The sequence below is a fragment of the Labrus bergylta genome, chromosome 5, assembly GCF_963930695.1.
Source record: "Labrus bergylta chromosome 5, fLabBer1.1, whole genome shotgun sequence".
NCBI classification, from domain to species: domain Eukaryota; kingdom Metazoa; phylum Chordata; class Actinopteri; order Labriformes; family Labridae; genus Labrus; species Labrus bergylta.
Window position 1 is genome coordinate 29,024,822 of NC_089199.1, and position 13,932 is coordinate 29,038,753.

Here is a 13,932-nt window from a genome sequence, read left to right on the forward strand (position 1 = left end):
TGTTTGCAGATCCTTCTCACTGCAAAAAAAAAAAAAAAAAAGTAGTCTCTCTGACTCTCACCCCCTCTTAAATCTGTACCTTCCTGAATGCTCTAAAGGTTAAAAAACACATGCAGAGTTCATGTAAGTTTAGGTCATGCTGGAGCCCAGGGAACAAACCACTTAACCATTACTGGCATCTTCTGCATGAGGAGGAAACATATACGGGGAATTCCAATGGAGCTTTACCTTGTACCGTCTGAGTAAGGCCAAGGAATCTCGACGGAGGAAGCAATCAATCTCTTCCTCCGCGGGCTCCCTGTGAAACCTGTGTATCCCAGCAGTGTGTGACCACAGAGAGCCTTGTTAGGGTGGTAGGTGCACAGTGCCAGCTAGGAAGGCATGAATCAGAGTCAACTCTGGGAAAGGGTAAAGGCAAAACAGGAAAGACACAAATTAGTGTTGTTGGATCTATTGTGCTGACTGATGATTACTCATGGGGACCATCAGGGAGTGGAGAACATTACTGGAGCCGTGCCAACAAGATCAACCACAGAGGAAGAAGCTAAGATGAACGTTTGGTGTTGGAGCTTAAAAAATCCCTCTTCAGAAATAGATATGTAATATTCTTGTTTTCCTGAATGCAGCTGGAACTAGAGAAGCTGATTTTTCTTTTTCATAAATAACACGGGGTTTAAAAGGTTTGGGACATTTGGAACGTGAATCCTGGAAAATACTAAAATCTGAGGGCTGTTTTTTTGGCATGGCTCGGCTCTGGCAGTAAATCTCCAGGGTTAGGATCCACATGTGGTGTTGATCAGTCACAGCTAATATCACCTAGCACCCTGTGTCCAGACAAACACAGCTGCTGATGAATTAACGTTATAGATCACACATGGAGAGCAGAGAGTTGTGTGAGAATCAGTGTACATGAAGAGGTGCATAGAAATACAGACTTGTGATTGGATGAACCAAGAGGTGCACAGAGGATGTGAGAATGTGTAAAGAATGAACGGCAAAATAAATTGGAAACGCTGCATTATCTTTCAAAAGTCCAACCTAATGTGGAAAAAAAGAGGCAGAGTCAGAGTTGTGTGCAGAGGGTTGGTTGGGCCCCCCTTGCTGATTGGCCACCCAAGGTGCCACCCCAAAAATCCTAAACTGTGATTGGCTATTTCCTTGGCAGGATTTTATGTAAAACAGGACCATTTAGGCGTTTATGCACAAGGCTGCCAAGAGTTCTCTTTACATATCAATGAAGCATAATTCTTTTTTGTACTTTAAATTATAAATAAATATTTTGCACGTCTATTTCATAAAACGGAGGCATAGAGAAGTAATGCACATGATCTTACTTGCGGTGAACTAACTGAACCATTTTTTGTGGCGCAAAATATTGATAATGACTTGATACCCAAGTCAAACTAGTCTAGACACGCCCCTCAGCAGAGTACAGCTGTAACCGGGGTCTCCATGTTGAAACTTTTATGTGATCATTAAAATATACAACATATATATTTTTTAAAGATGTATTTTTGGGCCTTTTGTGCATTTAATGGAGAGATAGGACAGTGGATAGAGTTGGAAACCAGGGAGAGAGAGAGAGTAGGGAATGAAATGCAGGAAAGAAGCCACAGGCCGGATTTGAACCTGCGCCGCACGCTTGGAAGACTACAGCCTCTATACATGGGGTGCTCGCACTAACCACTGTGCCACCAGCGCCACCATGTTTTTGTATTGATAATTGAATAAAAACCCCAAGTGGTGTCGGGACCCCAAGGTTGGGAAAGCCTGCCTTAGGCCTCTGTATTTCATTGAAATGAAGTTTTGTAAAAGCAAAGCAGCTTACGTTCATAGCTCTTGTTTCGTATCTTTCTGTTGATCCTCGTCGGTACTGTACATGCATGTCTAACATTCTCCGACATGAAAAACACAACAAAAACTCGTCCTGCTTCATTTTAAAGAATGACCGACTGTGAAGAAACTTTAAACTCATTATGACTTCATTTTGCCAGAAAAGATGTGAAATAAAACCCTTTTTGTGTGAATGCTGTGAAACAGTCACACATAATCTGACAGTCTGGGCTGACAGACATTCAAATAACTGTATTTTAAAAAGTTGTACCTGATGATCTCACTTTGGATGTCTTATACAGGAATCAATTTTAAATAAGGTTGTTTCATAACCAGTTACGAACTCCTTGCAGTACATTTAACTACACGTTTTGTGGTGCAACACTTGACTCACAGCCAACCAGGAGATTTATATCACATTTTAACGCTTTGACAACTCAGTTATGACTAAACCAAATCCTTTAAATCACCCCTGAAGGGATGTTCAGAGGTACACCCCTCTGGAAGAAATCTTAGTACTCTCACGGTCCTCCGGGGCAGCACAAATAACTGCACACTTGCACAAAAGTTTTCTCTCCACCTGTCAGAGCCGAGGCCTAATGAGAAGCTGCTGTGTGAGGTTATCCTGCAGCACTGAGGGCCGGCAGAGGCCTGCTCTAATGGCTCCCAGAGGCCACCCCGGGCAGGAAGATGTCATAGACGAACAGGAAGGAAAAAGGCCTGAGTTCTTGACCCTGCTGAGACCCTCCCTGTGGGGCCCAGGGCCCTGGTTTAATGCCAGCTTTGACATCAATCGGGGTCCACATGGTCCAGCAAGCTCAGCTGATCCCTGTTTTAAATCCTGGGTGGGAAAGCACGGCTGCACAAAACTCTGAGTCGGAGTGCCATAAAGTCAGATTTCACAATGAATCTGTTAATGAGTTGGTCGTAGGACGTATTAAACATAAAAAAAAAAACACTTAGGAACCTCTAAATGACGTTTAATAAAAGTAAATACATGTAGTAGAGAAATGAAAACTGTAGGGTTTGAGATATAAAAACACTGAGGACATTTATATCCTGTGACTGCTAGCAAACGGCTGCATTATGTTTTCTGTTCATCAGTATGTTGTTCTCCGCTCTTTAGTTGATGGTGTGATTCTGTTGAACTACACATAGCATCGATATGAAGGCAAATATTCTCATTATAGCGTCATGTAGTAGACTCTGTTGCTTCCTTCAGCCGTTACTTCCACTTTGTCTTTTTTACATTACATCTTACCTCAGGAGACCCCCCCGCCCCCCCCTCCCGTAGGACAGGGATAGTTTCCCGTTGTGAGGAACATATGTGAACAGCCAGGTCAGGAGAATCTCCGGAGCAGTCCTCCTGAAGTTGTCTAGATATTTTCAGGAGTGTTTATGTGAAAACGGAAAAAAGAGACATCAGTATTCAATTCAGTCTGTTACATAACCGGTTTAAAAACTCCTCACATGGAGTTCCCTCACATGAGCTTTAATAAGTACAATGTGAAGTTGGCCAACAATTTGTTAAAAGTAGTGTTGTAGTATAAAAAAAAGTCCAACAGAGTAGATACAGAGGCAGACATAATACAGAGGGGTGAAGTTGAGGCTTTATCATGTAATAAGAATCTTTTATATAAACATTAAGTATAAAGGAATGTGTGGAAAACCAAGTGTGAGCAGTGTGATTTCTTGTTAAAGTTAATGACATCCCCGAACAGGATAATATTAAGTTCCATGTGAACATAAATTAATCCGTCAAACACTTTAGAGACGCTTTTCAGGTCTTCATCTCCATCTGGTTAGCATTAGAGGAGGACACCATGGGGCAAATTGGAAGAGGTAAGATTGCAATACTGTTCCCCACCACCTCACTTCTAACCCCTCAACAGACCCTTATGGTGCTGTATGTCATCTGTTTGACAGGTCAGACATCTTCCACCCCCTCACTGACTCTTACTCAACCTCACAGTTTCCCCGACCGGCCGGCCCATCAGAGGAGATAATCGCCATCGGACACGCAGCCTTGGATAGACCATTTCCGATTTTTACGATTCTTTTCCATTGATGGGTGGAGTGGGAGAGCGAGGGGAGCAACCTAATATACTCTGCAGCAGCCAAACAGCCTTTAACTGGGCCAGACACTGTGTTGTGACTGTGTCTGTGTGGGTTTCTATAAACTTTTACATGGAATTCACCTTCAATCATTGTTTGATTGCCATCACAAATATAATTATTTAGAGATTGTGGTAACCCTGCTACAGGAGATCTGCATAATTTAGCCCAAGTGAATGTCAGCGCTGTTAGCTCAAGTCAACAACAACCTCTGATTATGAGGAATAATGAAGCCAATGCAGAAGTGCAAAAAAAACTTTAGTTCCTCGATTGTCCACTTGACGATGGCTGTAAAAGCCCTGGAAGTCAAACACACCCATTCAATAAATGTCAGTTTTTACCGCAAGAATTACTATGTTGGCTGCATGGTAGTGCAGTGGTTAGCGCTGTTGCCTCACAGCAAAAAGGTTCATAGTTCAAATCCCAGTTGGACAGGATCCTCTCTGTGTGGAGTTTGTACTTTTTCCCCAACCAGTTCCCTCTGGGTACTCAGGCTTCCTCCCACAGTCCAGGTTAACTGGTGACTCTAAATTGCCCGTAGGTAACTGGTTGTCTGTCTCTATATCTATCAGCCCTTTGATTGACTGGAGACCAGTCCAGTGTGCACCCCGCCTCTCACCCATTGACAACTGGGATTTGCTCCTCCGCAACCCCGAATGGTAAAAAAACGGTAAAAGATAATGGATGGACGGACGGATGGGAATAACCATGTTTACAGGCTTAAATAGCTCATTTCTTTTCCAGCACACACTGTACAGAGGGGGTTCATTGTTTTATAACTCATCCATGTAGATTTTTATTAAAGATAAGAGTTATTCATAATAAAGTTCATTTCTGACCTGACCGCCGCGGTGCAGCTGTTCCTCAGGAAGCTTAAGACCCGCCTACATCCCAGCTCCTGTCCTGGTGTTAGGTTGACTGAAAGTTAGGTTGAAACAACTTTTTCCCCCCTGTTGTTTTCATGATTGATGGTTTCCTTACGTGTGATGTGGTTGTTTCTTTTTTGTACATTAATTTAGTTGTTGGATTTAGCTTTGAGTAAACGTTTCTAATGTAACTTTTATGAACCAATCAAGAGTGATGCTCTTTATCCATGATACTAAAGGCCTTTAATCAATTCCATTTTGGCTTGCATTAATGGGATTTTCAGCCTTAAACACGACAGCAGGACATTATCCTTAAGCAACAGGCAATCGAGATTTCAACCCTGAGCTGAGCATGACATCAGAGGAAAAATGGCCGCAATGTGGATGCTGAATATGTTTGTCAAGACGGGGAGATGATGAGGTGGACAACTTGTACTGTCAGTAAACCTTTGAGTTTGAAACATTTGGACATTCAAAATATTATCCTGAAACAAACATAAAAATGCATACGGCTACTTTCCCTGTCAGCTGTGGTTAGAAAGGATCTATTACAGTATCAGAGTTGGCCTGTTTATGCCAAGAACGGTTAATTTGACCGAGACAAATCAGTCCAACAGCAGCTGAATGTGTGTGTGTGGGCGTGTTTGTTGGCGTGTGCTCTCAGGGCGAATGTGTTGCAGACAGTCTCTGGGACTATTGTTTCCCTCCCAACATGCACTGGGAGGAAGCGGAGGACTGACCTGAGACATTAGCACAGACATTATCATTCCAGCGGGGCGGGGGCTCTTGATTGCTCTCTGCTTGGCTCCATGCTCCGGAGCTTCACTTCGGGGCGGCGGTCCTTAATGCCGAGGTGAAAGGTGACTAATCTGAGGCCTGATTTCTCCCCTCCTGTCAAAATAAAACTACAATATGTCCGCTCAGAACGCTCGGAAGGAGGAAAGAGGCAGACATCCGCAGCAGCCTCACGTCCATCACAGCAGCTTTGAGGCATTGTGGCTTTCTTGCTTTTATCTTTGCCCAGATATATACTTGACTTCTTGAGAGATACAGTATGTACATACTACTTTGATCCTGCATGCATTGTAGAAGAAATGTAACAACTTGAAGGGCAGAAACATCTCAAACAAGGTTTTCCTACCAATCATTTAACCATGCTCTGCACTTCCCTTTAACCCTAAAGATTGCTGCAAAGTAAAGACAGTTTGGACGGCATTTTCAGGAGATGTCCAAATATATTAAGTTGTGACCTAAGATGGGAAAACTCTACCGGGTGTGAGGCAGCCTGTGAATCTGCGTTTCATCTGGACAAGAGGACTGACGTTAAACGATAATAAATCAACTGGAGCCTCCTGTAGCTGTGGGTGGATGGGACAGAATCTACGTCCGAAAACTTTGAACCAGTTTCAACACCCAAAGCAATTGTTAAGAGGATATCCTCAATCAAGGCCCCGAAGAGCACAATGAATAGTCTCGCTGACAGAAACCTCGCTGCCCTGCAACAACCTCCCAGACCTGCCCGCTGTGTGCTGGAAAAGAACGAGCGCTCCAAACACAACAGCTCAGTGACACCTGAACTTTAATTCTCATTGAATGATGCCAAAGGAGAACCCTTCCATTTTAAATCTGTCACTTGTGGCTAAGTAGTTCCTCGCATCAAGTAAGCTAAACTTTTAAATGGTTGTTATATTACTGTCTTCACACACAGGTAACTCATGGAGCGTATGAAAAATGAAGCCAATGCGGAAGTGCAAAATCCTGCAGTTCGTCAAACTGTCGGCTTGAGGCTGGCTCCAAGACCCCCGGAAGTCACATAATCACATTAGGCAAAAAAGCTGTTTTTACAGCATAAATAAACATGTTTACAGCCTGGTACAAAAAAAACAAATAGGTCTGATTAGTTATTGTCATCACTGCTGACATGATTGACAGGTGGGTACTTGTAATGGTTTGTCAAGAGGCTTAAAACCTGCCTCAGCTCGATCTCTCAGCCTGTCGTTAGTTTGACTGAAAGTTAGGCTTAAACAAGATTTCCAGCATGAGCCTCCAGAACCCCCTGCAGTGACAGATGGACGACATCACTCAGGCTTCCTCCATTAATATTTACAGTCTATGGTTACTGCCCTTTGTGATGTCATACAAGGAAAATCTCCAAACGGCCTGTTTGAGCACACATTTCCTGAAAAGTGGAGCAGGAACAAGACGGAGAGGATGCACTTTTCTCATAATTGGGGGGTTTGTAGACAGACTAGGGACACATATTAATCTTAGAAAAACATGGTAAAGTACATTTTGAATAATATGTGACCTTTAAAAGAACATAAATAATCTCTGCAACAATCAATCATCACTCCATATCATCATCACAGTTTGTCTGCTTCATCTTCTCCAGTAAATTGGAACGTCACCCAAAGTCATTTCATTTTGGACATTTGTTTTCTTCTTGGATACTTGGATAAGGTGAAGACATTTCCAAACACCTATGGGGGTGACTAAAAGTACGTTTAGAACATGAGGCCAATAGATAGTCACTGCAGTGTTGTTTAATATTCACCATGAACCACACGAGCACAATTAAGTCAAAAATATTTATATTATTTTTTGCAAGATTTTGTCACATGGCAAAATAATGCAGGGTCCTTCTTGTGACGGGGTAGATGAGACCCAGGTCGACCTTTCAATTTTGCATGAACTGTTCATGATCAGCACACTTTATGTATGTCTTTAGATGGAGGCTTATAGGTTAGAGTATCATTTTCCTTTATATTCTGACTTATTGTCCATCAGAGTGTTCATTAAAAAGAAAAACAGGAAAACATGTTTTATTTAAAGAAAACTAAGAAGAAATGAAAAAAGCAAATATTCTCCTTAATTGTGAAACATATTTTGGCCAGCTTGAAAAACCAAAGTACCATGTGCATCTTGAATGTTTGGGCGCCCCTTTGTGGACACAGTAAGTACTCCCCCACACACTTCCAGCATCTGTATTTCCTCTCCGGCAAGATTATGAGGTTTGTAAATTTGGTTGAGGACCGGTAAAAGTGATCTGTCATTTGTCCCAGCACTCCTTAAAGTGTTTCACATATTGTAAATCTGTTTTCTAAAAGGTAAATTTGTTTAGTCCGTGGTAATATGTAATATTGTTTCATAAATTGTAAAAATGTTTCCAAAATTAAATTTTGTCTCAAGCCTTATAAAAGTGTTTCAGACTTTGTAACTTTGGTTTCCACTTCCCAGCCAACGTAGGTTATAAGGTTTGCCAGAAATCAAATCAAAATCTGACCACTTCTTTAGAAAGCCATTTTTAATCCATGAGGTCAAACTTTTGCATATATAAAATATATTTATTTTCTTTTTTTTTCCCATCAACTCACTCATTCACTCCATTTTTAATAGATCAATGCCTGTTTCATTTAGCTGATAGAGGGTTAACATTCTCAGTCTTTCTATTGTATGTATGTGTCTAAGGGTGTGTGTATGAATACGTGTATAGGTTACTGAATATGTTTATAGGTTATGTGTTTATATTTAATTTTGTTATGAAATTGTGTAATTGGATTTGTTTAGTTGATTTATTTGTTCTCTTAAGAGGTGAGGTCCCTTGTATTGACCTCTCCTGACACATCTTTTATGTTTTTGTTAATCCTATTTTGATGTATTCTTATATGTTGGGGTTGTATCAAGTCAACTTTGGTTATATTCTTTAATAATTATACTTAATTATTAATAATATAAATAAAATATCATTAAACTATGTTTAATCTCGTTTTGGGGCACCAACCTGTAATCAGGTAAATATAACCAAAATATCACTCAAATCAGTCTCAAATTAGTTATTTAATTACTAATATTATTAATAATGAATAACTATATTTCATAAATTGAAGGCGTGAAATCCGTACACAAAGCCTTCGCACCCAGCTTATATCACAATGTAAATACACCAGTAACCACAAACAACTGCTCTCTTAAATTATAACAGAATTTATTTAAACAAAGCAACATCAATCCAAAATCAATGAACTTAATTAAACAAATAACTATTATAAACTAATCTAAGCAACAAACATTATCAAGCAAAGGCTTGTGGATGAGGTGTGAATGTAGGTGTGTGTGAGTGTGTGTGTGTGTGTGTGTGTGTGTGTGTGTGTGTGTGAGAGAGAGAGAGAGAGAGAGAGAGGGGGAAGAAGAAAGGGGGGGAGATGGCTTCGTACCCTCGTGGTCGTTCACGATGGCGCAAACCTAACAAAGACCTGGGTGCGTGCACGTGTGGATGAAAGGGAGAGAGAAGGGGGGGGAAGATTACTTCGTCCCACGTGGTCGCCCTTCCGATGGCACACACCTAACAAAGGCCTAAATGTGGCCTTAAGGTCTAAAAGAGACTGAGTTCGGCCCTACATGATCTGTGTCTCTGAGGCGTCTGGATAGCCGCGAGTGTATAGATCTCTGTGCGTAATGGCGCGGTGGTGGAGTTGGTCTCCAGATGTACGTTTACACAGGAATATGTGTGTATGTGTGTGCGTAGAAGGGGAGATAAAAGAGAATAAAAGAGAAATGCGTGCCTGAAGAGGCCGGATCACAGTCCGACTCCCGCGCCACAACTCGGAGTAATTCCCTTCATTCACAGAAACAAACCAATAGCCGAATTCAGGTTAATACAGCTTACACTGGCCTTTCTGATCAGAAGAGTAATACCCGGTTATAACGCTGTTACGCTAAACACATATAGGACGCAGCGGTCCGAAACAACAACAAGAGTTTTAAACAGTTAAAACTCAGGACGCAGGTCCAACAAAGATAAAAATTACAGTTTCTGCTTTGATCAACAATTGTTAAAAACACTCTCTAAAGCTAATTCTGCCCAGACCTAATTAAGCCTCACTTGTGAATCGCTTTGTCCGCAATTGGTGAAAGGAAAAGAGTCCGGCGATGGAGCAGATCTTCTGTCCGTCCTGGTGCAGAGGCGTCTGATGGCGGCGAGGGTCCCTTACGGCGAGAGCGGCTTCGTTGGTTCTCCGTCGAGTGGAAAGATGTCCTTTGATGTCCTTTCGTTGCAGGACGGAATAAGACCGTTATCTTTCTGATAATCTGTTATAGTCTGACGCTCTCCGAGAAACTGAGATGCGTTCACTGGACAATCCGAGCTCGGAATTTAGAACACTGCCGGCCGCGGATTACCTGCGCGCCAAAACTTAAAACAAAGGAAGATTGTTGCAGGAAACAGGAGATCTTCTTGGGTCTCCGAGCACCGAAGGTCAGCGCGTGAAAGAGGGCGAGCAATGGAAGTCTTGGAGCTTTGTAGCCTGGCCTGCTCCATGGGGGGTCTACCTCAGGTCCCCTCCAATGAGGAGAGAGAGGTTCCGGTCCCCCCTTTACTTCACACGTAGGTGTGAAGTACCGCAGGGGATTCTGGGATTAAGAGTCCTTTTAGGCCTCTTTGTGATCTCAGTGAATAACTCAAATGAGGCTTTTACAGAGGTGCAGGCCCAAGTCCATTGCTTGACTGTTCTAAGCCTGCGTGGCCCAACATCCCCCCTTTGTCCTGAAGAATGGGATTGCGGGTCGCGGTCTTTAGGGCAAATAGGGCCAACAGTCCATGCGTGAGGAGACAAATGTTCAAATAGTTAGTGAGCAAAAAGTCCATACATTTTGAGAGGCATTCGGTCTGGGCAGACACTGAGGCAAAGTCTGGGCAGACTGTCTAACTATGTCTAAAGCTAGGCATAAAACATAACCAGGCATTAGCAAAGCTTTGCTACTCAAGGTGCATTCTTTAACAAAACAAATGAAACAAACAGACAAAAGGAGGGGAGAAAGAGAAGAGTATAAGGTGTAGATTTGTGGGCTAACTCCTAGCCTGGGCAGGAGTAAGCCTGTGGGAAGGTGTTTGTGGCATGTAGGTGTGTAAATCTACATGTACATTATGTGTCTCCCTACCAATGTCAAAACACAAAACAGGGACTAGGAAACATTCATGTCGGTAGAGTGACATTGTTGTGTTTCTAGAATGGAGGCTACACCCCCACTCCTATGTGGAGTCAGAATCGGGTTCTCTGTAAGCGAGGGAGTCCTTAGGGAGCTCGTAGGAACTCCGATTATACCTACCCTTCTGTCTCAGACTACGGCCATCCCGAGAGTTCCGTTCGGATCTGGTAGCGATCAGTTCTCCAGGCTGGAACCTACTCTGTGGTTGAGTCCCACCCCCCTGGCTCTGTTCTCTATTCTGCCGGTGATATGGTCTCTTATTCTTAGCACAAGGCAGCTTGTTGCCCTCACGTGACACGTGGCGTAAGCGTGTCTGCCAAACCGCCTGTGCGAATCTCTTGATCTCTTTCATACTAAGCTGATGTGTACGACTATGCAGGGTGACATCTGAACGCACGCAGCCATGCAGATTGTGCATGAAGATGGACTTGAAAGTTGGGTTCTCTTCCAAACCTGGAGCCTTACGTCCCTGGAAATATGCAGATCTAAGTCGCCAGTAATAATCTTTGGGGGCCTCGTGCTTCTGGTGCAAGACACTGAAAGCACTAAGAAGGGCAGATGCAGGGTCAATGTAGGTGGAGTATTCCTGGCGCAAAGCATTGCAGAGCGCAGAGTACTGGTATCTGATCTCAGGCTGAAGGGTAGTCGTGAAGTTACGGACACTCTTGGAAGTTGTCTTCCAGATCAGCCTGAGTTTTTCTCTTGTGGATGCATCAGGTACCTCACTGAGACACAGGTTAATCTCTCTGAGGTAATCATCGATGCAGAGGTCTGAGTTATCTGGATCAAACCGCTCTACATCCTGTGCCATAGATTCAATGAGCCTTATGCGCATTCTTTGATCTCTGGGTAGAAGGGAGCCATCCCAGTCATCTGAGGTTTGGATATTCCTTAGCCGTGAATCCTGCAATGGGAACCTACAGGTAGCAGGAGGGGGCCTGGTGTTATCTCTGCCTCTGGGGGCTGAGAAGTCACCCCCCTTCCTATGTGGTGATTCAAACCTGTGAAGGTGTGAAAGGGTGTCACAGTTGTCAGAGAACTGGGGCGTTTCCCCAAGGAACGGGGCTCCACAGTCAAAATCAGGGAAAACTAGACTTATTTCCTCAGTCCTTGGGTTATCCTGGCTGCTCGGTTCTTTACTGAGCTTTTTCAGCAGGGTTGTTTGATCTCTTAAGGGGCTTGGTCCAGGATCAGAGTCATATCCTGACGATGTGTCTTGCTCCATGCTTACCTGTGCTCCCTGAATTAATTCAAGCATGTCCAACACTTTCTGCTTGGCAGTTTGTAAGTGCTGATTAACAGATTTGTTTCCTTTCTGCAAGGATCGGACCTTTGGTGGGAGTGTCCCCATGAAATCACGGACACTCCTAGCCGTAGTCTTCCAGATCCGTTTCAGTTTTTCATGTGAGGACGCATGAGGCAGGTCAAGGAGACCATGGTCAACTTCTCTAAGGTAATCGTTAATACTTGAATCTGGGCTATCTGGGTCAAAACGCTTCAGATCTTTGGCCTGAGGTTCTATCTGCCTGGTTCGCAGGCCCTGACCCGAAGGCTGGCGAGGGTCGTCCGATTCGTCTGATGAATCGTAAGCCCTGTGGTTGTCACGGTAGTAGGGTTGTAACCGTGGCGGGGTTTGTGTTCGGCTCAGTCGTGGCCGTCTATCGTGGGACAGGTAGCGTTCGGTGCCCAATTGGGCCCGTGTCTCCTCCCTGTCTCTAGGGGGAGTAAAGCCTCTCATCCTGCGGGGTGAGGGTTCTCTTCGCTCAAAGCGTATGGCGGAACGCGGGGGCCCTTCCTCTTTACTCATCCTACTCTTTACCGGGTGGTCTGAGGACATGGGCGCTTTTGTGCCTGGGTCGACCCGGCGGTGCCTTCCCCTCTCCTCCAGATCCTGCAACATGTCTGTCTCCCTCCTCCAGGGGCTTGGTTCGGTCTCCCATCCTTCATCTGAGGTTTCCTCATCTGATCTGGGGGCTGAAGTCCTTCTCTGCCTGTCCTGAACTCTGGGTACCATATCATTTCGTTTCCTCTGTTCGGCCAGTTTGCTGCTTTCGTGCAGTGTTTTATTCTCCTCCTGCAGGGCCTTGCAATTTTCCTGCAAGGTCTTTAGTTTATCCTGCATTCTTTCGAAGTCGTCCCGCAGGATCTGTCCTTCTTCTAGTACCCGGGCTAGCTGTTCCCGGTGTATCTCATTCTGCACATTTGATTTGCGCTGATAAAGGAGGAGAATTTCGCCTAGAACATCTGAAGCTGTACGTGTTGGCTTCCCAGTTGGTTGATTTGCATATTCAACCAAGCCCTTTAGTCTCTTTTCACATGTGCTGAGGGTGTAGGAGTTCAGGCTGTCGAGCTGCTCTATAGGGAGGTGGATAAGATTAGCAACTACGTCTTGAAGGGGTGGATCGTCTGATCCATAGTGAGCTTTGGCCCATAGTTGATGTATGTCTTCTGCATACATTCTGTCTTTATTAGGGGTGAGCCTGGCTCTGTGGTTGATAAGATCAACTAGCTCTTCTAACTTCTTATCACTAATGCTAATTGACTAGCTATATAGGTTGGCACTCTCCTCTGAGGAGAGGTTCGTCAGACCGGCAGCAGTTTCTTGCAGTGCTGCGTCGTCTGATCCAAAAGGAGTCTCAGCCCCCGACTCACCTAGGGTCTTGGTACACAAGAGCAAATCTTATCTAAGTTTCCCAACTGATCACTGCAGTCTATCCTGGAAGATAGGAGAGTAGATTCACACCTCAAGTCCTCAAAGGAAGGGAGGAACTCACACCTCTCAGACAGCTGGCTTTGCGACAATGATGAGGTTATACTCTCATCTGGCCAAATGGCTCTCAAACAAAGAGCACCACAATCTTTTAGTAGAATGCTTCAGGATCAAGATCTAGATTAATGCAACAAATCAAGTTCCTTGATAAAGTCACACTAGCTGCATCATTATGTCCAATTGTTGTATGGACCCAAAGGGGACAACAGTTATGGCTTTAACCATCAACTAACAACATACAACACAACTAAGCCACAGCTTGATGTCTGCTTTGCTTAAACCACAAAATTTAAAGAAAATATAATTTTCTTCCGAAGGATCCTTTTTAGGATTTTAAGTTTGGATTACTGTGCATTTACAGTG